The sequence below is a fragment of the Paramisgurnus dabryanus genome, chromosome 18, assembly GCF_030506205.2.
Source record: "Paramisgurnus dabryanus chromosome 18, PD_genome_1.1, whole genome shotgun sequence".
NCBI lineage: Eukaryota > Metazoa > Chordata > Actinopteri > Cypriniformes > Cobitidae > Paramisgurnus > Paramisgurnus dabryanus.
This window is the reverse complement of record NC_133354.1, coordinates 21,830,000-21,854,367: the sequence shown is the minus strand read 5'-3', so window position 1 is coordinate 21,854,367 and position 24,368 is coordinate 21,830,000.

Here is a 24,368-nt window from a genome sequence, read left to right as displayed (position 1 = left end):
TATTAAAGCCAAAAAATATGCATCAGCACAACTTTGAAATAAAATCACTAAAAAGCCTTCCTTCCGCTGGAAAAATGTTCCCTGACAGACTGTAAACAGCAACTAAATGTTTCACATATATTTATGTTGCACTCTCAGAAAATAGGTACAAAAGTTGTCACTGGGGCGTTACCTTTTTAAAAAGTACACTTTTGGACATAAAAGGTGCATATTGGTACCTACTGTATTAGAGATGCGCGGATGGGCTATTATTTCATCCGCAACCGCATCACAAAACTCATCATCCGTCTGCCATCCATCCGCACCAACGTTTCTGACCAGTTTTCAAAACCGCACCCGCCCGCCATCCGCTGACTGGGCGATGCAAGGCGCTGCTGATGACAGCCGCGAGACTAGAAAGCTCTCAGAATATCAGCAGTGAACTCCGTCTCCGATCGGCGCACAGGGATAAAAATAAATAAATAAATAGCCTAAATTAAATGCACAAATTACATAGCCTGCTCTGGTGTCATCCTGATTTACCACTTTGTAAAACTTATTCCAGGCAAACCTTTTCTGACATTCTATTTCCTTGGTTTTAATTCTCATTTTTTGAGGTTGCCAAGTACCTCCTTCGCCGGCATTGATAAGAGCTGTGTCAAAATGCGTCCGCATTTTTCCGCGCTGTTAATGATAGAACGAATGGATCCTTAGCCAAGGCTATCCCAAACAATTAAAACCTGTGTATTTATTAGAAAACTTTTTCTTGTCACTGTTTTAGTTTTATAAGTTATGTTTTGTGTTAATATTATTCTGTTTATGTTGCGTATATTTCTAAGGTTGAATATACTGTTGAATAGTTTAATCTACATCAATGTGTCATATTTTCTAAAATAAATAAATATTTTTCTGATTACATATTTATTTTAATAAGTCAGAAATGTCTCCGCTGTTTTCTCCTGACAGGCGCGGTGGGTGCTACTGGGGGAGCGTGCAACAGGTGAAGCAAATTATGGGTACTCAGAAGGCTAGACCATCTGATCTCAGTTCTCTTCGTGAACTTCTGAGGCTGCCACCGCGGCTGTAACCACTAACCGCACATCTCTAGTACCTATCTGTACATATCTGTACCTAAATGGTACCCATTAGCACCTTTTTAAAAGGTACCGTCCCAGTCAAAATTTTTGTACCATTTTTTTTTTGTGAGTGTACTAAGGGTGCTGTGCAGTGACACACAGAATCGTTGGGTGCAGTGGCCAAAGCTGTGTTGTAAATAATGCACAGCTATTGACCAATCAGAATTAAAGACTGGAACTTACCATTTTATAAAAAGCAGCATTAGGGGCCAATCACACCAAACACGTTTTAAACGCTTGGAAACACAAGGCGCGCCACACTGACTTTTTGTCACTTTAAAAAAAGAACAGTGCGGGCGGCTTTTTATATTGCTTGGCAATATAGACTTGTCCCCACCACTTTTTGAAAGCATTTGGTTTAAATGTTCTGAAAAATCAAGCGATACCTGTGCGACTAACGACTGGTTTTGTGGTCCAGGGTCACAGTTGTGTGCTTATGGTGTGTTTTCTTTTACATATGTAATGAATTTCATTGTAATCATTGACTTAACGCGTTGCTGTTTTCTACAATATGGTGCTTTGGTACTGTTCGGTTGAGCTGGTGTTGCAGGGACAACATGCTGAGTATTTTTTTGTGGTTGACTGGCCTACACTATGCCCATTTTTGATGCGCTGTTATTCAATATTTTTCCTGTCCTGCTGTTATGTTTTTTCATCTGATCATTTGTCCCCATCACTTTTCAACACAAACTGACGCCCCTGGACGCAGCTGTCCTGTCAGTCAAATATTGAAGCGTGAGTGCTCTTTTGCTGTTAACTGTCATAGCAGAAACTTTTAAAAAAAGGATTGCTTGGTCTGACCTTGATCTAGGGTCAGAGGTGCAAAAACATAAAGGAGAAAGTGAGTGATTGCAGTCCCGTTGTAAACTTCTGTCACCACAACGTAAGGACCGCCTCTCCACTCATTCAATTGGACAATGAAAAAACGCAAATGATGTTGGGAGCTTTTCTGCTTTCTGCGCTCTCTTAAAAACGTGTGCTGCGGCAGGTGGCAAAAAAACGCAAGGCGTTCGGAGTGCATAAACAGCGTGCATAACACTCACTGCCCATAAAAAATCATTTTAAAAAAGGTGCCTGCAACTGCCATATATGCTTTTGGTGTGATCGGCCCCTTACAGGGTGTGTATACCAAAGTGTTTAAACGTGGCTGAAAATACCAGGTAGACACCGAGTATAGGCGCATGCCAGCTTTATTTCAGCTTTGGTTGCTATGATACTTTTGCTTTGTTTATTAGTTGTTAAACAATATGCCGGTTGGTTGTTGTTATATTTGTCCCGCCCCCTCCTCCACTGTGATTGGATGGCCGTGTAAAAAGTGACATTGATGAGCTCAGCATTTAACACAAAGTGAAACATTTTTTTACTTTTCAAAAAAAAGCAGCTGCTGGAATTTTTTTAAGAAAGTGTGCCGTTTCCATTGGAAACATAAGCTGGTCACTGGCGTAAACACCTTGGTGTGCACGCCCCCTTAATGTTGTGGTTATGATTGAGTTGTGATAGCTTTGCTGGGACTGATCCTAAAGCGTTGAACCCCTGTGTCTGTTTAAACCACAACTGCTGCACAATTGAGAAGATTTGCTGTACACAGTGCCAACCAATGTACTGCATTCACAGTCTTGGACTGATCACAGCAGCCGATCATTTAGATTTCGACAACATAATTCAATGTTTGCTACATTGTAAAAAATTCTTTGCTGTCTTAATTTTTTTTTTTAAATTTGAGTTGATTCAACATAAAATTTTAAGGCAGCAAATAATTTTTTACAGTGTATCAGTGGTGAAAACCTTTGGTAAAAACTTTATTTTCATTGCTCCAGTACATCTGACAGAGAACACTTGCTAGAGTTTTCTGTTGTCTCACATTTTATGTAGATTACTTAATAAATATACAATGGATTATAATATGTTTGCTATAATCATTAAAGTGCTGTCATAATGTCATTAATGTAAAACTTATAGTTTTATTATTGGTTTCCTATTCTCTGTGGCCCTCGAGCTCCAGGTTCGAGTCATATGTTAATTCATCGCTGTTAACAAGCTCACTTATGATTAATATGTGAAAGCTTCTGCTGATGTATTTTCCCCCGTTGAGTTATTTTTGAAGATATAAACACTCCTTTCAAGGATTAACTCAGCGTGCGGCAGGAATATTATGCTTATCTTCAGATCTAAACTAAAAAAAATATTAAATTGGCTTTTTTATGGTTTCATTTAAAATTGTTATTGCTGAACTTTCAAAGTAATCAAATTTTCCACCTCAGGCTGAGAGTGCTATGGCCTTGACATCGGTGGATCACCTTAGGGGTGGCGTCTCCTCTAATATTATTTAGATGAGCACTGTTATTGCTGTGTATATATGCATTTGTCCTGAGGTGGAAAATAACCTTTTTAAATAAAATTATTTATTTAATATTCAGAAAATGACTACTGGGATTTTAGCACAACCATGTCTAAGGTTCATGTAAATGGACATTATAGAAGATGTTGTTACTTTTGTTACTTTAACTTAACAAATAAAGTTAAAGCGATACTCCAGCAAAATTAAATATCTGTGACATAGTCATGGAAAATTTGATCACTTTATCCGTGTCCCTGTCACGGAATTCAGCATTTTTCTGTGACGGGAGCACAGATGTCTTTTCTGTGTCACTCCCACAGATTTCTCATGTCATTTTATGTATTGTTTTCTCGTTGGTTTTTTCCTATTTCCTTACCATTTTCGCTTGGAGTTGGGGTTAGAATCACTTTCTGTTACATTTTTAGACATTCTTAACCAAACCCCAACTCTAACCCCTCATTCAGACAGCCAGCGACGTTATCGCTGTGTGTCGCCCGTCTCTTTCAATGAGGCGTTTCTAAATCTGCTTGTCATAAACAAATGAGTACCATCCACGCCAGTAACTGACGAGAGAAGGATGACGTGAACTACACTGCTTTGTTCTCATTGGTAGTCGCTCACGAAAGTCGCTCGACATTTGCTTAAAGTTAAACTTTTCTTAACTTTCTCGCGTCGCTGGACACGCCCATACGGTCGCCAACGGTCACTTTCGCTTGTGTCGCAGGAAGTCGCCAGGTTTCCATTGAAATTAATGAGATTGCGTCGCTCTGCTACTGCTTGTCGTTGTTGATGCTGTCTGAATGGGGCGTAACCCAACCCCAATAGTTTTAAAAGTGGAAGAAAAACATGTAGAAGCAAATACATAAAAGTACATCCTAACATAAAAGTACATCCTAACCCAACCCCAAATCTAACCCCAACCCCAAGCGACAATGATATGAAAATAGGAAAAACCAACGAGAAAACAATACATAAAATGACACGCCAAATCTGTGGGAGTGACACGGAAAAGACATCCGTGCTCCCGTCATGGAAAAAAGCTGAATTCCGTGACATGGACACGGATAAAGTGATCAAATTTTCCGTGACTATAACACGGATTTCCATGAGATCATGTTGAAAAAATCAGATGAGCAAATAAAGATCACATCAGGTCTGAATTTATGAAATAATATATAATGTTTTCATCGGACTCACATGCGCGTGTGGATGGAACTTAGCTTCGGGTTTCTGTTTGTTAAATGGTCTGACTAGTTGCTAAACTCAACTCTGGAACAAATACCTCGTCGAAAATAACAAATGTTCTGGATTACTAAAGAAGAGGGGAGACGGCGATCATGGATCAATGCTATGTGAAGGGATGTTTGGCAGCTGATCTGTAGTTAACATTATATAATAGACATTTTAAACAGTAAGATTAGTTTAGTGTAGTTTTTGATATGCTATGATAATCTACTTCTTGGTTATTTAGCTTGTTATCAGAAATAAACTACTCTAAAAGGACTTTGTTGTTATTGATTCTTTGCGGAGTTTAGCGGAAGTTGCGTTTGTTCCACAAAAGCCGTTTGTTTATGTTGTTACTGCTGAAACCATCTTTATACAATGTTGAAAAGAATAAAGCATTTGGGGTCTCGGGGGACCAACCGTGATCCTTTACTGTACGTCTAATGCAATGACAATATTTTTTCATCACACACTGTGTCTTCACCTGTATGCTGTGTTTCTTTTCTGGCAGATGCCCTCCTGTCATGATTCCTGCCCTCTTGTCCTTGTTTTATTAATAGTCTTGAGGCAGGATCATGACAGGCCCATGTTTTGTGTGAAAGCACTGGCTAGGCCATGTGCTTTCTGTCTTGTCTTCTGACCCCGCCCCTTTGTCTCCTCATTAATCACCCTATTATTGTTTAATTCATGTCACCTGTTGCCCTCTTGATTTGCTCCCCTACACTGTTAGACATTTTCAAGGATTTTTACAGTAACCTACTGGCAACACTGTTGCCAGTAGGTTACTGTAAATAAGATTTACAGTTCTAAACTGTATTTCCAGTTTACAGTATTTAAATGCTACTGTAAATATGTAATACAGTGTGCTACCGTTAAAAACCCAGGTTTACTGTATACTATACTACTATTCTTTTAATTTTTTTATACATTCATTTTTATTATATTTAATTTAGCTATAATTTTTAAATAAAACTAATTTTTACATTTTAGCCTACAGGTACTGCTAACATTTAATTCAAAGAGACAATTTCAAATATTGAAGCCTTTATTTAAAACAATACAAATACTTTAAGAAGTTAAGAAATTACATTTAAAACATACACATTTCAAATCATTTGCAGTAATACATTTAAAATAACACAAATTATAAATATACATACATGTAACACTGATTACAGGTTTAGTTAATCCAAAAATTGTAATTTTATAATTTAAACAATGATTTTCTTTGGTTTTCCAGTTACAATGGAAGTAGTCTGTGACCGCATTATAAAATGGCTCCACATTATACGTGCTATATATTTCAAGTGTCCCAAAGACATACAAAAAGGGGTGATGAAAATATAAACCATATAATAAATTTTGACCCGTCATTTCTCTAAATGAGTAATGCAAGTAAACAGCTATACCTGATGGATGCTCACAGTCAAGTTTACTGTCAGGTCTGCAACAACCAGGATATACCAACAAAATATACAGATCAGGAAGAATGTGTAGATGCAGTATTTGGAGAGTCTTTGGCATAGGACTTCACACGGAATCATGTCTGCCTTTAGACGACTTTAAATTATGTCAAGTTACATGGAGTTATGCTATAATGATTTGGTGTTATACATTTTGCATCCTACTTTTGAAGCTAGAGAGGTGATCTTGATCCACTACCACTGTAACCAGAAAACCCATAACACCACAAAATCAGCATCATAATAGCAAAATTAAAAAAAATGTATTTAGTCTAGTTAAGTTCTCTTAAAATAGAACTGGTTTAAAATGAAACAATGACTGTCTGTCTTTACATTTATCTTCACATTTACAGAAAAAGGCAAATAACATACAGTGCAATGCAAAGTATACATTTTTTTATCAGCATGTGCATTCCCTTGTTCGAACCCATGGCGTTTAATGATGCTAACACAATGCTCAACCACAGAGAAAGGTTCTAAGAATGTTCCTTGAAAGTTCCCAAAGTTCCCAAAGTTCCCAATAACGTTATGAATGTTTTTGCTTGTAATGATAAAAAACATTACATTCTATTATTTACAAACTGTTGAAAAACATTATTTCTTAATGTTCTGTTAAAATATTGCATATAAACATTCATAAAATATACTAAACATGTGTTTTAAACATTGGGAGTACATTTAAACATGACATTGTATGAAAATAAAATGTAACATTCCTCTAACATTCGCACAATCAAGAAACATTCCTAAACTATTTAAAAACTGGACACTTTTATGTTGGCTTAACATTATTGTGAACGTTGTTAGAACTTAGAACTAGAAATTAGAACTAGAGGAGATATACTCTTTAGCCTTACAGTAAATACAGTAGATGTACTTACCAACTTACAGTTCTGAATGCACATCAAAATGAATTGTCATAAGAAATAATACAGTAGCTTCAAAAAAATACCATACTTCTGGTATAAAATAATCAGTCTTGTTATAAAATAATCCTGTGAGTCCTGTAAGCAAAAGAAAGATGGTCATAATTATTTTGAACCACAGTTTTTTTACAGTACTGTTTGTTACAGCTGTTAGTTAAATAGGGAGACCTAACTAACCCATATATGCAGCACATACTGTATCTTATTGAGAAGTGTCTCACCTAATACAAGTTGTTTCACTCAAACTCTGTGAGGTGGTGAAGAAAGGATGGATATTCTGTTGTCCTCTTCATCCTCACTCCAGTTCTTGCAGTGTATTTTGTTACATCCTCCTTCATTTATCCTCCCAAAGAATTTTAGACAGCAGAATAAATGCAGGGAAAAAAGGACATATTTAACACATTTAATACATGATGCTGAACACTCATATTTTTCAGTAAATACTGTTTTGAAATGATAACCAGAGTAGATGTACTCTACTCGAATCACTGCACCATGGCCACAGGTCTGTGTGTTATGACAGTGGGACCTGGTTTTCTGATCGAGGCTGAATATTTACTGTACAGCTACCTTGGCCTCAAAAGCAATTTAATACAAAACAAAAAACACATTTTAAAACTCTATTTTGTGCAAATTAGGTTTCAGCCTTTGTTTAAACATATTCACATTGAAAATATAATGTTTTTCCGATTGGCCACAACACACACATAACATACACTCATACGTTGAAGTCGTTTGTAAAACTAAATGTTAAGGAAACTCTTATTATGTTTACATGGGACTTTCTAAAATGCTTAACGTAGTTTAACGAATTTGAAAGATAAAATTTAGTTATACACCTTATTAATAACGCATAATTTATGTAACAGGTAAAGCCAAGCGGATGAGAATATAAACACAACGTGATAACTTACACTTTTTAAAATATGCTTTTATATTAATAAATTATTCTCTGTGGTAACGTTATATACTAAATCTGATCTTTTCATATCATTGACGTATACATTAGGCTATGTTAAGCATTTCTTCATAATAGTTTTATAAAAGGAAAACGTAGCGTGTAATTTAACGCACCGCGCGTGCTCGTAGGTAGGGCTTGCATACACATAGTATGATTTATTAATTAGGTTTATACTGACTTTGGTAAACTACTATTACCGTTATACGTTAAGCAACGCGTCCTGTTAACGGTTTTAAAATGTCCCGTTCGGGTAAACAACAACCGCGGGTCTGATAATAAATAACTTATATAGATTATTTTACCTTGCTGGTCTTTTTTCATTCTCTCCTCTCGTGTATCTTCAACTGAAAAGCGCCGCTGTCCCAGGGAAAGTCTTGTTTGAAAACTGTTCAGTTTATGTGCACACCTGAAATCGGTCCTCTGAACACCTGTGCTGCTACATTGTTCCTTAGCTAAAATAAGTCAACGCCTGTGTGTATACAATTGTCAAAAATGATGATTTTGAGAAAAATAAAATAAGGATTTGTGTGAATAAGGAAAATACCGCCAAAAGACTGTTAGAAAATATACAGTAGCATACAGCAATTTTCAAAAATACAGTAAATTACTGTATATGATGTATGATGTCACAGAAAATTCCCAAAATGCAACGCCAATTACAGTTATGTACTGTATAAATAGTTTACAGTATTATACTGGGTGATATACAGTAAATAACTGTAAAAATTACTGATATGTCTAACAGTGTATTTAATGCCCTTGTGTTCGCTGTCTTGTACTGATTTTTTTTGTAATATTCCCCGTGTCTAGTCAAGTTACAGTTAGTATCGTTATTTGAAAGTGCAGTGTTTGTCAAGTTAATTGTTTGGTTAGTCAAGTCTGTTTAATGTTTCCGTTATCCTGTTCTATATTATTTTGGCTCCTCGTGAGTTTTTGATTTCTGTTTTAAAAATAAAACCCTTTTGTGTTCATCAAAGTCTGCATTTGGATTCGTTCATGAAATATCCTGACACCATCCATTCTGAACTCAGACATCTGTTGCATCCTCTAAGTGCTGCGAGAAGATATTAAATCGTACATACGATTGGAAATGAAGTTTGAATCATTTATTGAAATGGGAAGGCCGGATGAGGTAAGTGGTCAAAACGTTATATTTCCTTCCCTCCGCGGATCCTTTTTAAGACACGGTTCAATAAAAATGAAACTGTCATCTCTGCTGGCGCAGTGAAATCAATCACTAATGACAGAAACTATTAGGTGACAGCTGGTGACACACCATGACGTTTGTTTCCTGAGAGCAGAGCGGTGTGCAATTTCACCTCTACCAACAAGAGATCTCCTTTACTTCGCCACCTCAAATATGATGAACAATATGCCAACGGTCTTAAGTGAAATGAATTGGCAGTGCGAACGCTGACACTGTGTCTACACCGCAAGCTAGAGACACAATGCATTGAACAAGAACAATGTCCTGCTGTGTGCAAACTCTCTGGATAAAACTATTAAACAATTTGCGCCTATTTGTTAAGCATTTTCAATTTGTTTACAAAACATCCAATTTATCATTGTAGCCAAAGCACAGGCGGAAGATTAAGGGCTAACTTCTATTATATGTATTTATACTTTATGGGCTGGTTTCCCGGAAAGAGTTTAGATTTATCCAGGACTAGGCCTTAGTTATATTAGGACATATACAAAAAACAATACTGGTGTGCATCTTGAGACAAAACAATGGCACTGATATACACTCACCTAAAGGATTATTAGGAACAACTGTTCAATTTCTCATTAATGCAATTATCTAATCAACCAATCACATGGCAGTTGCTTCAATGCATTTAGGGGTGTGGTCCTGGTCAAGACAATCTCCTGAACTCCAAACTGAATTTCAGAATGGGAAAGAAAGGTGATTTAAGCAATTTTGAGCGTGGAATGGTTGTTGGTGCCTGACGGGCCGATCTGAGTATTTCACAATCTGCTCAGTTACTGGGATTTTCACGCACAACCATTTCTAGGGTTTACAAAGAATGGTGTTAAAAGGGAAAACATCCAGTATGTGGCAGTCCTGTGGGCGAAAATGTCTTGTTGATGCTAGAGGTCAGAGGAGAATGGGCCGACTGATTCAAGCTGATAGAAGAGCAACTTTGACTGAAATAACCACTCGTTACAACCGAGGTATGCAGCAAAGCATTTGTGAAGCCACAACACACACAACCTTGAGGCGGATGGGCTACAACAGCAGAAGACCCAACCGGGGACCACTCATCTCCACTACAAATATGAAAAAGAGGCTACAATTTGCACAAGCACACTAAAATTGTACAGTTGAAGAATGGAAAAAGGTTGCCTGTTCTGATGAGTCTCGATTTCTGTTGAGACATTCAGATGGTAGAGTCAGAATTTGGTGTAAACAGAATGAGAACATGGATCCATCATGCCTTGTTACCACTGTGCAGGCTGCTGGTGGTAGTGTAATGGTGTGGGGGATGTTTTCTTTGGCACACTTTAGGCCCCTTAGTGCCAATTGGGCATCGTTTTAATGCCACAGCCTACCTGAGCATTGTTTCTGAACATGTCCATCCCTTTATGACCACCATGTACCCATCCTCCGATGGCTACTTCCAGCAGGATAATCACAAAGATGTCACAAAGCTCCAATCATTTCAAATCGATCATGACAATGAGTTCACTGTGCTAAAATGGCACCCACGTTCACCAGATCTCAACCCAATAGAGCATCTTTGGGATGTGGTGGAACGGGAGCTTCGTGCCCTGGATGTGCATCCCACAAATCTACATCAACTGCAAGATGCTATCCTATCAATATGGGCCAACATTTGTAAAGAATGCTTTCAGCATCTTGTTGAATTAATGCCACATAGAATTAAGGCAGTTCTGACAACATGATCTCACGAAGTTCCGTGGGATAGTCACGGAATTTTTTGTTCATTATTCCGTGGCATTCTCACGGATCTCCTCATATTTCCGTGGCCCTGACACGGACTTTCTTTTCCGTGGCATTCTCACGGATTGGTTACTCAACTGTTTTTTCCTATTTTCAAACCATTGTCGCTTCGGTTTAGGGTTAGATTTGGTGTTTGCGTTAGTATTTCACTTTAAGTATTGGTTTATACTATTTTTTTATATTTTCTAAACTTTAATCAATTGTCGCCTGGCGTTGGGGTTAGAGTTGGGTTTGGGTAGGGATGTCATTTAATGTAAATCTAACCCTAAACCGAAGCGACAATGGTAAGAAAATAGGACAAAACAGTTGAGTAACCAATCCGTGAGAATGCCACGGAAAAGAAAGTCCGTGGCAGGGCCACGGAAATATGAGGAGATCCGTGAGAATGCCACGGAAAAATGAGCAAAAAGTTCCGTGACTATGCCACGGAAATTCGTGAGATCAGGTTGGTTCTGAAGGCGAAAGGGGGTCAGTAGCTCTGTGTGTGTGTGTAACAGACCTTATGAAGATACAAAATTTGAGAAATAATCCCTTGTTTAATGGATGTTTCTGAGTGGTAAGTGTTTTTTTTTATATATGGACCTGCAAAATGTAACCGTAACGTCAATAGTAGAACTTCAGCCTACAAGCTAGCATATAGCATTAACTAGCATATAGCGCTAACTCAACAGTCACAACTTTGCTTTTACCATTAGAACAACATAGTACTTAATATTATGTGTAATTTAATATTGGGGCGAACATCTCAACGGTATCGTCACAGTTGGTGTTATGTTGGGATTGGCCTCTTTTCCAGGAGTCTTTTACATGCACAAGGTTTACATAAGAAGGAAACAATCATGTTTGACATGATAGTTCATTACTATGTACAGATCTCTTATTATTCATCTATGCCTTGATAAATACAGTTTTACATTCTATGGCACCTTTAAAATGATGCTTCGCATATGCAAAAACAGCACATGAAAAAGAATCTGGCAGTCAGACTCAATTCAGAACATCTGTCTGTCGATTCTGTAAAAAGCTTTTCCACAGATTCACAGTTTTGTTGTCTATAATGGGAACGCCGCAGCTTGTCACATTATAATGTGCCTTAAAGAATAGCTACAAGAGCTGATGTTGGGGTTTCTTTATATTTCAAACATCTGATTTAAAATCTTCAATTGTAAACTACAGACGAAGGCAAATTCCACTGCTAGTACCAATCGATCTGAATACTTTCCATTACAGTGAAAATTTTAGATCACTTGATATATTGCTTTTTAATCAATGACATAGCAGACTTTATTTAGCCTGTGTCACTGTTAAAAAAATGTTTTTTTTCACTATATAAAGTGAAAGTCTAAATGTATTCTGTAAATACTATATGAATCTATATGCAAAAGGAGTTTTTTTATTTTGTTATTGTCTTGCTCTTTTCTTAACCTGTGAAGGATGTACTTGATAAGGACATTGGCTGCATCTCCAGGCTTCAGTTTGACGTCAGCAGAGTGACACGCACATCAGATGACTAACAACTTTCCTGTGCAAAGTGCAGCAAGCAATTATTATATTACAAAACACAGAAGATCCGACTGAAAGCGCTATAGTTACATTTATTCTTATTTGCTGTAAGTTTTTGCTGCTTATTATTCAGTTTTATTTTTATTTGAGATTCCCAGTGGCTTTGCGTATGTGTTTGTGGGACAAAAACTGATAAACAAACTGCAGATGAGACATAGACATGCCTGTGAAACATTACCACTTTCAAGGCTAGTTCCTCTGAAGGCTGCATTACATTTCCTGGTAAACAAACTCACATTGTAAAAAAAAAATGGTATCAAATCAACATATATTTTATGCTTATCACAAGTCAAAACTTAAAATAGTAGGTTGAATTGACTTAATTTCAATGACTGCATTTTTTTTCAGTGCATGACCTTCGCAGAGCTCTACCAAATTATCTACAGATTTAGTCTTTAGTCTAAACACAGGAAGTTTAACACTAAACTCCCTATTTTATTGTGAAATAAACACATTTTATTACTGTTTACCCTCCTCTAACCATCAGCCAGAGCCCAGAATACTTAGCAGCTGTTTTACTCATTTACATGCATATAAAACATCTGGCAAACTGATAAAGTAACTTTCTTTGTTACATACCTGAAACCCAAGACGCCTGGCAGAGGTTAAACTACTAATGAGAAACAGCAGATGTCAATGTATTTTTGAGTAATAAATCACGCGTCTTTTAAATGAAACTTGCATCTCATTAGGGCAGTTTGATCCCAGCCATTATTCATTGCCCTCAAGAGTCAATTTCAAACTAATGTTCTCCATTCTTAAGTAAGAGAAGTTAAATCTTAATAAAGAGTGCAATTTAAAGCATTAGCACGCTGGTGATCAGTAGTATAAATGACTCAAGCTATTGAGATTTTCAATTATTAATGTAAGTCGAAAAGCTACCACCTAATGTTTTCTATAGAGGACATTAAGGGCCCTATTTTAACGATCTAAGCGCATTGTCTAAAGCGCACAGCGCAAGGTCTAAATGGGCGTGTCCGAATCCACTTTTGCTAATTTAGGGACTGGAAAAATGGTTTGTGGTTGGTCGAAAATGGTTGGTCCTTTTTTTAATGACTAATGTGAGTATTTTGGGTGTAATGTGCAATAAACACATAAAAAGGACAACATGATATAACTGATAATTACTGTGTCTATGCAATGAAAACAGTCCACCTACTACACATTTTTAATCCCCATTAAACCAGAGCTGTCTCATTAGACATGCTGTATTGATTTTCTTGTTAATGTGATGTCACACAAACAAATCCTTAGCCACGGCCACTGACTGGCTGGTTAAAATGTACCCCCAAATTTTCTCAATGTGTTTGTTAGCACAGTGTAGCACTAACGCGGCTAAATATACTATTGTCTCAGACTGTATTCACAGGAAATTAAATGGGGGGGGAGATGTAGCTCATTTGCATTTAAAGGTACACACATAAAAACAGGATGTTTTTGCTCCATGCCAAATAGGGGCATTTAGGAAATGCTATAAAAAATAAACTGTGGGGTATTTTGAGCTGAAACTTCACAGACACACTGTAGGCACACTTATATTACATCTTGTAAAGACGAGCATAATACAGTATGTGCCTATTAATTGTAAATATCCTGTGGCTGTGCCGTTGTTTCCCGTCACACAGCAGAAATATTTACAGGTTGAATAATGGCTCTCTGTTGATGGTGATATTATTTCAGCAGAAGGTTTTGCCTCACCGGGGGAAGCGTGGTGCAGTTTGCTGTTATATCATTACCCTCCCGATTGGACACCCTGACCAGAGTGGCATTCGGTAATGGATTTTATTTGCGCCGCAATGCATATCTTCCAGAGTAGACAGAACAGGCTTCTTCTCGAAATGAAAATGGGCAAGTGGAGAATTGATATCGCTTGCACAACGAGTGTTAATACGCAACCCCCAAATGTGCTGTTCTATACAAGCGATACTTCATAGCTTGCAGCAAACTTTAAACCTGACCGTGTTTTTACTGTCGTTTGCAGATGTCTTCGTGTAAAAAGCTGAGCTGCCACATTCAACTGCCGTTTGTCAATCAACGCTAAGTGCAACCCTAAAGTTTTTGCTGAGCTTTTTTTGCCACTGAATTTATTACGTCCCAAAGCCAATGGTGGGTAGAAAGTGTTGGACACGTTTGAGAGAAAGATGAAGCTAAATAATGAACACTGCAAAAAAAAAAAAAAATCTTAAAGAAAAATCTTAGAGATACATTTACTTGAAAAACAAATTGATATTAAGTCTTATTTTCTGAAAACATTATTAAAATCAAGTAAGTTTATGCCTAAAACAAGAAAAAAAACAAGTTTATTGCCAGTAGGGTAAGAAAAATAAATAGGGATAGTTCACACAAAAATTAAAATTCTGTCACCATTCACCTAAAATCCCCCCAAACCTGTATACATTTCTTTGTTAAAAAAACACCACAGTTTTTCAATACTTTACTATGTTCTTACCTCAACGAATACATACTTCTCTTTTCTCAATGCGTGCACTTAATCTTTGTACAATACTTTGTGAATGTGTAAGCATTTAGCCTAGCCCCATTCATTCCTTAGGATCCAAACAGGGATGAATTTAGATGCCACCAAACACTTCCATGTTTTCCCTTTTTAAAGTGGCCACATTATAAAAAACTCACCTTTTCTGGGTTTTGGAGTTTTATTTTGTCTCTCTGATGCTTCCACACGCATACAAACTTGGAAAAAAATCCATCCATGCTGTTTTGAGTGAGATACAGGTTTCTGAATGTCCTCTGCCTTGAGTCTCAGATTGCACGAGTTCAAACTCAGCTCCATTGTGACGTAACTAGCCGTTTCGTCACATTCCGTTTGAATTTTCCCACCCATCACCACTCGAAGGTCTCCACCCACCAGGTAGCTAGAGAGTACAGAGCAGTCACTTCGCTGATACCCTCTATGCTGTTATCATGGCTCACGGAAATAACAGCGATATTTGGATATTATGGATTATACTCCCGCATACTTTTAAAAACAAAGTTTTAACGCGTGTTTATTGGAACCTAAAGTGTAATCTCATATACAGTTTGTTACGACGTCCTTAGATTGTAGGCGAAGACGTTCACGCAAAATCTGATGTAAATAACAGACTATATATCTATATTTTACGGATTATACGCATTTGTGGACAAAAATGGTCATTGGATGTATTTTATTGGACTTTTATGGATCATTTACACATCTGAAACAGACTGGATTTGATTCGCGATCGTTATATCAACATAAAGGTAAGAAGTCACATTATATTTTGCATGTTGTCATCTTCTGTCACAAAATACTACATTTATGATGCTAGAGCATCTGTTTCTCAAAACAGAGATCATACATTGATGCTAATCCTGTAATTATACCTTTTAAATGTATAGTAATGTTAATATTATTGTTTGTAGACAGAAGGCTATATAGATTTTTTTTGCAGGCTAGATAGTTTGCAGCGTGGTTTCGAAAGTTAAAAAAAATTTAACGGCTTTATTTTACAATTCTACATGAACTAAGTAATAGTGCTTTGCCAAACTAACCGAGACCGGGCCTTACTGACCCGGCTTTTCTGACGAGGCTAACGTACCCCCGAGTCTCTTATAACTTTCCCAAGATATGGTCCTGACCTCCTGCTAGCTTCTAGCAATTAGCACGCGGTCCACAAGCAGTATACATCCCCCGCCGGGTCTTAATTTCTGTAATTTGCGAAAATAATGCGTTTGAAAATGTTTTATAATGGTAATATGTTAGCATTGTCCAGGGAAAACGAGTTTATTGTTGTGACTGCTAACGTAACATCACAATTTACTCTGGAATCATTGTGTGTCATGAGTTTCTTCTCCTGGAATGTATTTATTAGTGATACTTTTCTGCTTGATTTGTCTGTTGGCAACATAAACCGTTAATAATAATATATAAAAATAATAACACCGTATGGTCTGTACTGCTCACGATATCACTGAGCACGCGCACATGACGTTAGTAGTGGGGCGTGGCCAAATTGCATTGAATAAAGATAGGTATGTATTAATTTGTCTAAGTTGAGGTAAGAACAGTAAAATATTGTTTTCCTTTAAGCTGAACACAAGGAAGATTATCAAACAGGAAGCAGGAGCACCATTGACTTCCATAGTAGAACAAATTTTATTGAAGTCAATGATGCTCCAAAACTCGGTTACAAACATTGCTTATATCTTCCTTTTGTTTTCAATGTATACAAGTTTGGAACAATTTGGGTGAGTAGGCTAAATGATGACAGAATTTTCAGGATAAACTGGATAAACGGATCCTTTATTGTTTGCCACAGTCTTAGTCTATCATCGCTCATACACGTGGTGAGCCCTCCGTGTGGTTGTTGCTAAGAAACTGCATAGCAATGCTGGCCTGTTTGCATACTACACGTGGCATGTAATGGCTCCAGCGATGGTGTTAAATCGTTGACATCTGCACTCCATAAACTTCTACTCTATTCTGGCTTCTGGCTCCGACACACCCGATGCGCTCTTTCATACGCTTAGCTGTCAGCACAGCGGGCAGCTGGTACCACTGAGATTCACAGGCCGTGTTCATAAGGAATTGAGACTTGTTTATTTTTCTTTTGAATGTCAAGCCCTCAGAAATCTTATTTTTGTTGTTCCTCTTAGCTAATCTGCCAACGGTGCCAAAGCAAACAGCCTTTGTTTAATTTTCCGCATGAGATGAAATTTATTTTTTCCGAGAGCGTCCGGATATTATTCACAACGGCCCCGCATCTGCGTAAAGACGGGGAATGTGCTCCTCACTGCTCATGGGTGAAATTTGATGTGCTAGGAAACACCCCATTATGCCACGCCGCCTCATGCGTGCGTCCCTGCTGAACAACAACATCCCATCCGCATGTTTGCTAACAGCTCACTTTGCTATCTCTAAACTGAAACTGACACTTCATATTCATTTTATGAGTACAGCTAATGTTGTAGATAGCAGACACCGGGGACACGCTGTATGATATCAGTGTCGAGGGGTTCATGCTCAGACTAACGACATTTTCTAGCTCGGTCGCCTACCGATGTAACCACATCTCCAATTTAACGCAACCTTAACTCACCCGCTGTCAGCGCTAAAAGGACCGGTCGCCGCGAGCGTGCCTTTTCTTAAGATTGCTAAGTAGCTAATCTTCATCTTTCATAGTGGTACGAAGTTAACTGCAGGTAATTTGTGCCCTGAATTCACGAGTTCAGCCGGAACTAATTTACCCAGAATCACTTCTACCGTCCACGCGTAATAGCTCTGCCAAAAGTACCGAATGAGCAATGTCCTTATTATTAGTGTCCATATAATTATGCAAAACCACGTGGTGGGGCAAAGCGACCATGACAGTCATTTCAAAAGAATTCAAGTGCTTCGTTGTCACGCTTGTGCCCGTGTGCTTGATAAAATGGGACGTGTGTGCATTGCATGACAGGTTACATACTGACCTTTTCCTATATCTATCATATTGGGTTATAAAAGTCACCACAGGCACTAACAACTCATGCATTCATCTGTCCAAACCCGTTAATTTAATATGCTTACCTGTACAATATTGGCATCCTGAAGGTGGCATTTAGCAGCTTTGAATCTGAGCTCTTCATATACTCTCTTGGATTTTTGGGGATTTATTTCTGAGTGCAAAAGGACACAACCACCTTTTCCTGTCATGTGGGCCAGTGACAGCTGTCAGACTGGCGCTGGCAAGGTGACAAATCGAGCATCTGTACGGGAACATGCTCGACAGCTGGACCGGCACCTTCACCAAATGGGAGGAGTGATTTTAAAAGGCCGTGTGCGTTAATCAGGGTCTCCTTTTCTGACAAAGCCGCTCTCGATTAGACGTTGTCACACGGGTCAGATTTTAATTGGCCGACGTTGACTCTCAGTGGCAGCCTCTCCTCTGTTTCTCCTGACGTGGAGAAGGTCATCTGTAGAAAAGCTGATGCACTGTCAGACAGGAAGGAAATGATGGCAATATATTACATGACCTCCAAACACAGCTTTTAAGCGAGAGAAGAGAGATGAGAGGAGGTGAAAAGGAGCAAACAAGTGTTTCACAAGACACTTGAGGGAGGTTCTCTTGAACGTTTATACAGTGAATTACACCATGCCATCATGCAGTATTTAGCATCTTTTGAGTTGCTTGGAGAGGTTTCCTGCAAAGTCGCGGTGAGGGGAGCGTGACACACTTCATCACTTTTTACTTGGGCTGTAATTTCCAAACAACAATCTGAACTTCTGTGAGTCAAGGGCGTAAGCTGAGAGTCTGTGTAGTAACCCACCGGTTCTATTTTTAGACACTTTTAACGCTATCTCATGGCCATTCGTACATATTTTATGAGGTTGATAATGTGATTAATTCGTAGGACCATATTTGTACATTGTGAGGGCACAGGACTGTGTGTGTTCTTGTCTTTTCATTATCCAGTCCTCTCCAGAGAAATTAGTCACATGGCGTTTACTGCTTTGGTGATTGGCTAGTCGCATCTGATGTAAGGCGAGTTCAACTTCAAGTGGCGTTGCAAAGACCGAGCATAATGTGATATTAAAGTACCATAAGAGCAATTTATTTATTTATTCTTTGCACCATTTCAGCATCTATGGCTATATTCATATAAAAAACTGGTTAATTCATACACAAGTTTTTTTTATTCAGACAAGTTCATCCAGACACAGGTTGGGGGAGGGACAATTCTGCGTTTCTCTTGCATGTTTTTGGAGGTAAGCGGAGTAAACCCACGCTGACAGAGGGAGAACTTGCAAACTCCACACTCTAAAGAAATCGTGCTAAATAGCACTAAAAGCTCATAATCATAGGGGAACCATTTTTAGTGCTTTATAGCACCTATGAAGAACCATCCACTATTGGCGATTTTCCATTGCATAGTATCCCACGGTTTGGTTTGGGTCAGGTCAGGTAAGCTCACCTCAATTTGGCGTGGTTAGCTTTTCTATCAAGTTTAGTAACACTTCGGAGTGGGAGGGATTATAGGCGTGTCGTTTTATTTGCGCTGCCTACTGCTGTGACATCATTCAAGTGGGAGCGTCGTGGTACATTCCCATACATTTATTTATTTTTTCAGTTTGCCACAAAATTAAAATTGCCCACCACAAATAGATGTTTGCACATCGCGTTTATCACTACCTCAGTCTCACATGATAGTTTCTGTACAAACACCCGTGGCGTAATTCAACGCGCTCCGCTGAGCCTCATTTAAGTTCCATTTAAGCAAAAGCTCCCGAAAGTAAGATGATCAAACCAAACCGCGTGGTACTATGCAATGGAAAAGCGCCATATAGCACTAGGTACTACACAGGTGCCCCAATGGTTCCCCTATGACAGGGGTGGGGAACCCTGGTCCTGGAGGGCCACTGTCCTGCAGAGTTTAGTTCCAACCCTAATTAAACAGACTGAAAAATCTATTTAAGTCTTCAGGAGCACTTGGAAATTAAATTCAGGTGTGTTTGATTAGTGTTGGAACTAAACTCTGGAGGACAGTGGCCCTCCATGACCCAGGGTTCCCCACTCCTGCCCTGTGATTACGAGCCAGTGAACCACTTTTGGTGCTATTTAGCACTGTTTGTTTTTAGAGAGCACACAGAATAGTGGCATACTAAAATAATGGTTCTCATCTTGTCACTGTCTTGATATAGAAAACACATTTTAACCCAAATTAGTCAAAATGGATTTATTGTGTATATACATATGTGTGTGTGTTCTCTTTATCGTCAACTTATACAATGAACTTGAAAAATGCGACAATTGTCTTTGAATCTGATGCTCGGTGTCTGAAATTGTGGACTATTTGTGAACGAGTGAGTGAATTCGGGCACAGCTATAGCGAGTTTATCAAAGCTCTTGTTTGTCTGTCTTCTGTTGCTTTACTGCATTATAAACACTAGCACATTGGGTCCAGCATAAGAGAGACTCAATAGCTATCCACTGAACTTTTGAACTTATTTGAGCTTTTGTAGAGCTCTGTCATGAAAATGGCTTAGCCACAGTGGCAATGAATGTTAAATATTTCCTATTAATCTTGATGTATTCGCATTGTAAAACTAATTCCCATTAAATTGCTCCATTCTCTTATTTTATCTCTTTTTCTAGTCATTACGCTGTCCATGGTGCTTAACTCATGGGTCACAGTCAGCAAATATTAAAAAGCAAATACTGTTCAAGAAATGCTGTGAAAGCTTCATAGCAATAGGTTAAAGCATCGTGTCACATTGAAATGAGCTTATTCTACAGCATTTGATTTTTGGAAACAATTCTCCTGCTGGTTTGTGAAACGGGTCCCTAAGAGCCGAAACCTTCTGTTTTCATATTACTTTTTATTTGATCTTTTTACTAGGGCACAGTTTGTTGACAGATCTTCCCAAACAGCAGAATTGGACGACACCACGAAATGAAACCATTTGTATTCTTCCCTAAGCTTGCGTTTCAACCTCCATACTTCTCTAAGTCATTAAATCCTCTGTTCTTCAGAAGCATCGGTCGCCACAGGGTGATAGACCATATAACCACCTCCAATCTATTAAAAGGTTGGAAAAGCACGACTGTTGGATCTGTTGAAATGGTCTCGCCATAAAATAGTAATGTGCTGGAGTATTTCAGATGATGCAGGACACACATAAGAAAATGAATCAATGCGCCACAGAAATGGAACACATTTCATTATTGATTTTATTATTATTATTATGATTATTCTTCTCCTTGTTATAGGTTTGACATTTTGCCACTGCTATGTTAGAGAGCAAAATAAAGCTTTTCCCATCTTAGAGCTATGAACAAGAAATTTAAGATAGGACAGGAAACTGCACAGCATTATTGGTGTCATGAACTGTATTTTTGATATTGTTTTATTACATTCTATGATGTTTACTTAAAATATTACTCAAGTTTCTTTGCTGATAAAACATACAAATTTAAGTAATGTCTGACCTTTTCAGATTAAAACTGATTTGTTTGTTTCCTCTTTAAGAGCGTTCGGCACGGCTCAGTGTCCCGCCCACTTCTACGATTGACAGCCACAGTTTCATTCACATACAACCTCTCAAACAGTCTTTTTGAGCACATGGTGTGTTTGTTCATGAATCATTGGTAAACAAAGACAATCTCAGCTAGTGTGTTGCAAACACAGCAGCGTTTTTCCTCTTTAACAAAGAATTGTACCCTAAATAATGCACTTATTGACAACAACTATGAAAGGAGATCATCAATACAATACAAGCGTGTTTCAAACACACATGCTCTCGTTTATATATTGTTATCAGATCCCCTTCAAAACTCATTACTGAGTCATTACCGGACGCATAAAAGTATTAAAATGATCATTTTTGTTTAGTCCAAAACAGTAGGCACATAGGTGAGTGCTGATATATCAGTACATCCATGAAAACTAAACAATCTATTTCTCTCTGACGTCAAGAGAAGCCAGTTTTTCACAGCCAGTAACGGCACAATATTTGTATGACATCGCAATCTTATTGTTGTTACAGTGTTATTATGACTGTAAACAGCTACTCCTTCAGATCCATTTGAGTCGCTTAGTCAATGAACTATATGATAATGTGCTGTGTCTTTCACTAGGGCAGGTCATATTGTGATGTCATACATACAGGCATTTTACATTCATTTTTTTCTGGAGAACGATTACATAATATTTTCATTATTGATAAGGAGGACGTTTTAAGATGCTTACAAGATTACAAGATTTAAGCTCTCTTATATGTTAAAAGATAATAAAAAAATTGATTCCTTAGTTCAAAACCACTTTAAAATAATGGCAGACAACATACAAACAAGTGGCTTTCGCACATAGGGCCCTATTTTAACGATCTAAGCGCATTGTCTAAAGCACATAGCGCACGGTCTAAATGGGCGTGTCCAATGCCACTTTTGCTAATTTAACGATGGAAAAAATGGTTTGTGCACCGAGCGCATGGTCGAAAAGGGTTGGTCATATTCCCCTAATGAGTAATGTGAGTATTTTGGGCGTAACGTGCAATAAACCAAGAAGAGTCTCAGCTCTCATCCCCTTTAAAAGCCAGTTGCGCTGGCACGATGTCTAATCCCTATTTAGATGACGGACTTTGTAAACTGAAAAACTAAACAGAGGAAGAAGATCACGAGTTTAAGAATAATAAAAAAGTGTTGTTTTCATTTTTATTGAAATTTTCATTTTTGGATTAAAACCTTTAAAAGCCTTTTTCTTTCAGTCATGGAAGTACAAATAGCAGGCTTAATATATTGATATTCTACATAATCATTGTAATCTCAAAATAATTTGCAAATATGCAAGAAAAGGTTTGTACTCTAAAAATACAAAAAGAGATAAAGGATTTACAAACGTGTGGAGAGCCGAAGCGTTTCAGCACTCGGATAGCGCCATGGGATTTTTATAAAGCATTACTTGAAAACGGTTCTCATCTCACCATATCCACAGGTACAGTGTCATCATGTACAATATATCCGTAGGGTAGCATTTAAAAACATTTAAAAGTAGATGCATTTGTTTAAAGCAAAGCATTTAATTACTTACCAGGCTGCAGGTGAAGCATCTCTATGTGCCTTCTAACGTCTCATAATCGATCCTCATTTATGTCCAAGAGACTCAATAATAATCTTTTACATTCAATCCTTTAATCTTTCATATTTAAAAGCGTTTTTGTGCTGCTGCGCATTCATGTATGTGATAAGCAAACCCGCATTTATCGTCCCATTTATAGGCGCTCATTAAATAACAAAAACAATATTGCGCCATTGACTTTAGAGCAGGTTTTTGTTGGTCAATGGTGTAGTCTATTTTAGTTGCCTCAAAATTGCAATGCACCAACAATGTGCCTGAACACACTTCTTTTTTAGATCAGAACGCCCATGGGTGCAAAATTGGGCACAAATGCATTTGCTATTTAAACAATGTGGCGCTAAACGTGAAAATGATAATTGGGCCGGGTGAAACTAGCAAAATACACTTGCGTCGTGCATTGCGCTGCATTGCGCCAGGTGTATGATAGAGTTCATAATATGTGTAGGCATATATACATTTCCAATATTTTTTCGTGACATAATAAGGCCCATTTTGTAATTCTATACTTTAGTCATTTAGGATATTCTGAACATCCTGTTGTGTTTATGTGACCTGCTGACTGTACATTATCACGTACATACAGAATGGTAAATATTACCAAAGTATATAATAGTCAGTCATTCTTCTATTTCTATGCCAGAGTCAAGTATACTGATTTAAAGGGTAATAACACAGGAAAATAAATGATGACGGCTGTGTATGAGATTTTTCAGTAAATATTTAACGCTATACTGTGACCTTGGGCTGAAATATACAGAAAGCGCTGCGGTTTGTCACGGTATGCGCAGCAGTTTATTTCACTGCAGTAGAAAAGTGAGTCTAAATCATCAAACATTTATTTCCCAGGGTTGAATTCAGTTTGGAGGTACACATTTTTATTGTATTTGAAAGCTGGTTTGTGTGTATTACCTGACCTCGTATTGCCCGACCATGCGGACTGCAGTCATCGAATTTGAAGTAGGCTGCCTCTTATTACATCAGTGTGGATCAAACTCTATAAACTTTTCCTTCTCATCTGTTAATCCAATTTGTCTGACACTCTCCTTCGGGGTAAAAGAAGTGTGAGTCTGTGTGTGTATATGTTTGAGTTTATACATGTGAATGATCATTGCTTTTCCATTTAAACTATTGTGTGGTTAAAAGCGTCAGTAACTGATCATCTTTCTGGAGCACTTGTGCGGGTATTAGCTTTGGGGCTACATCCATCACTTTCTTAACAC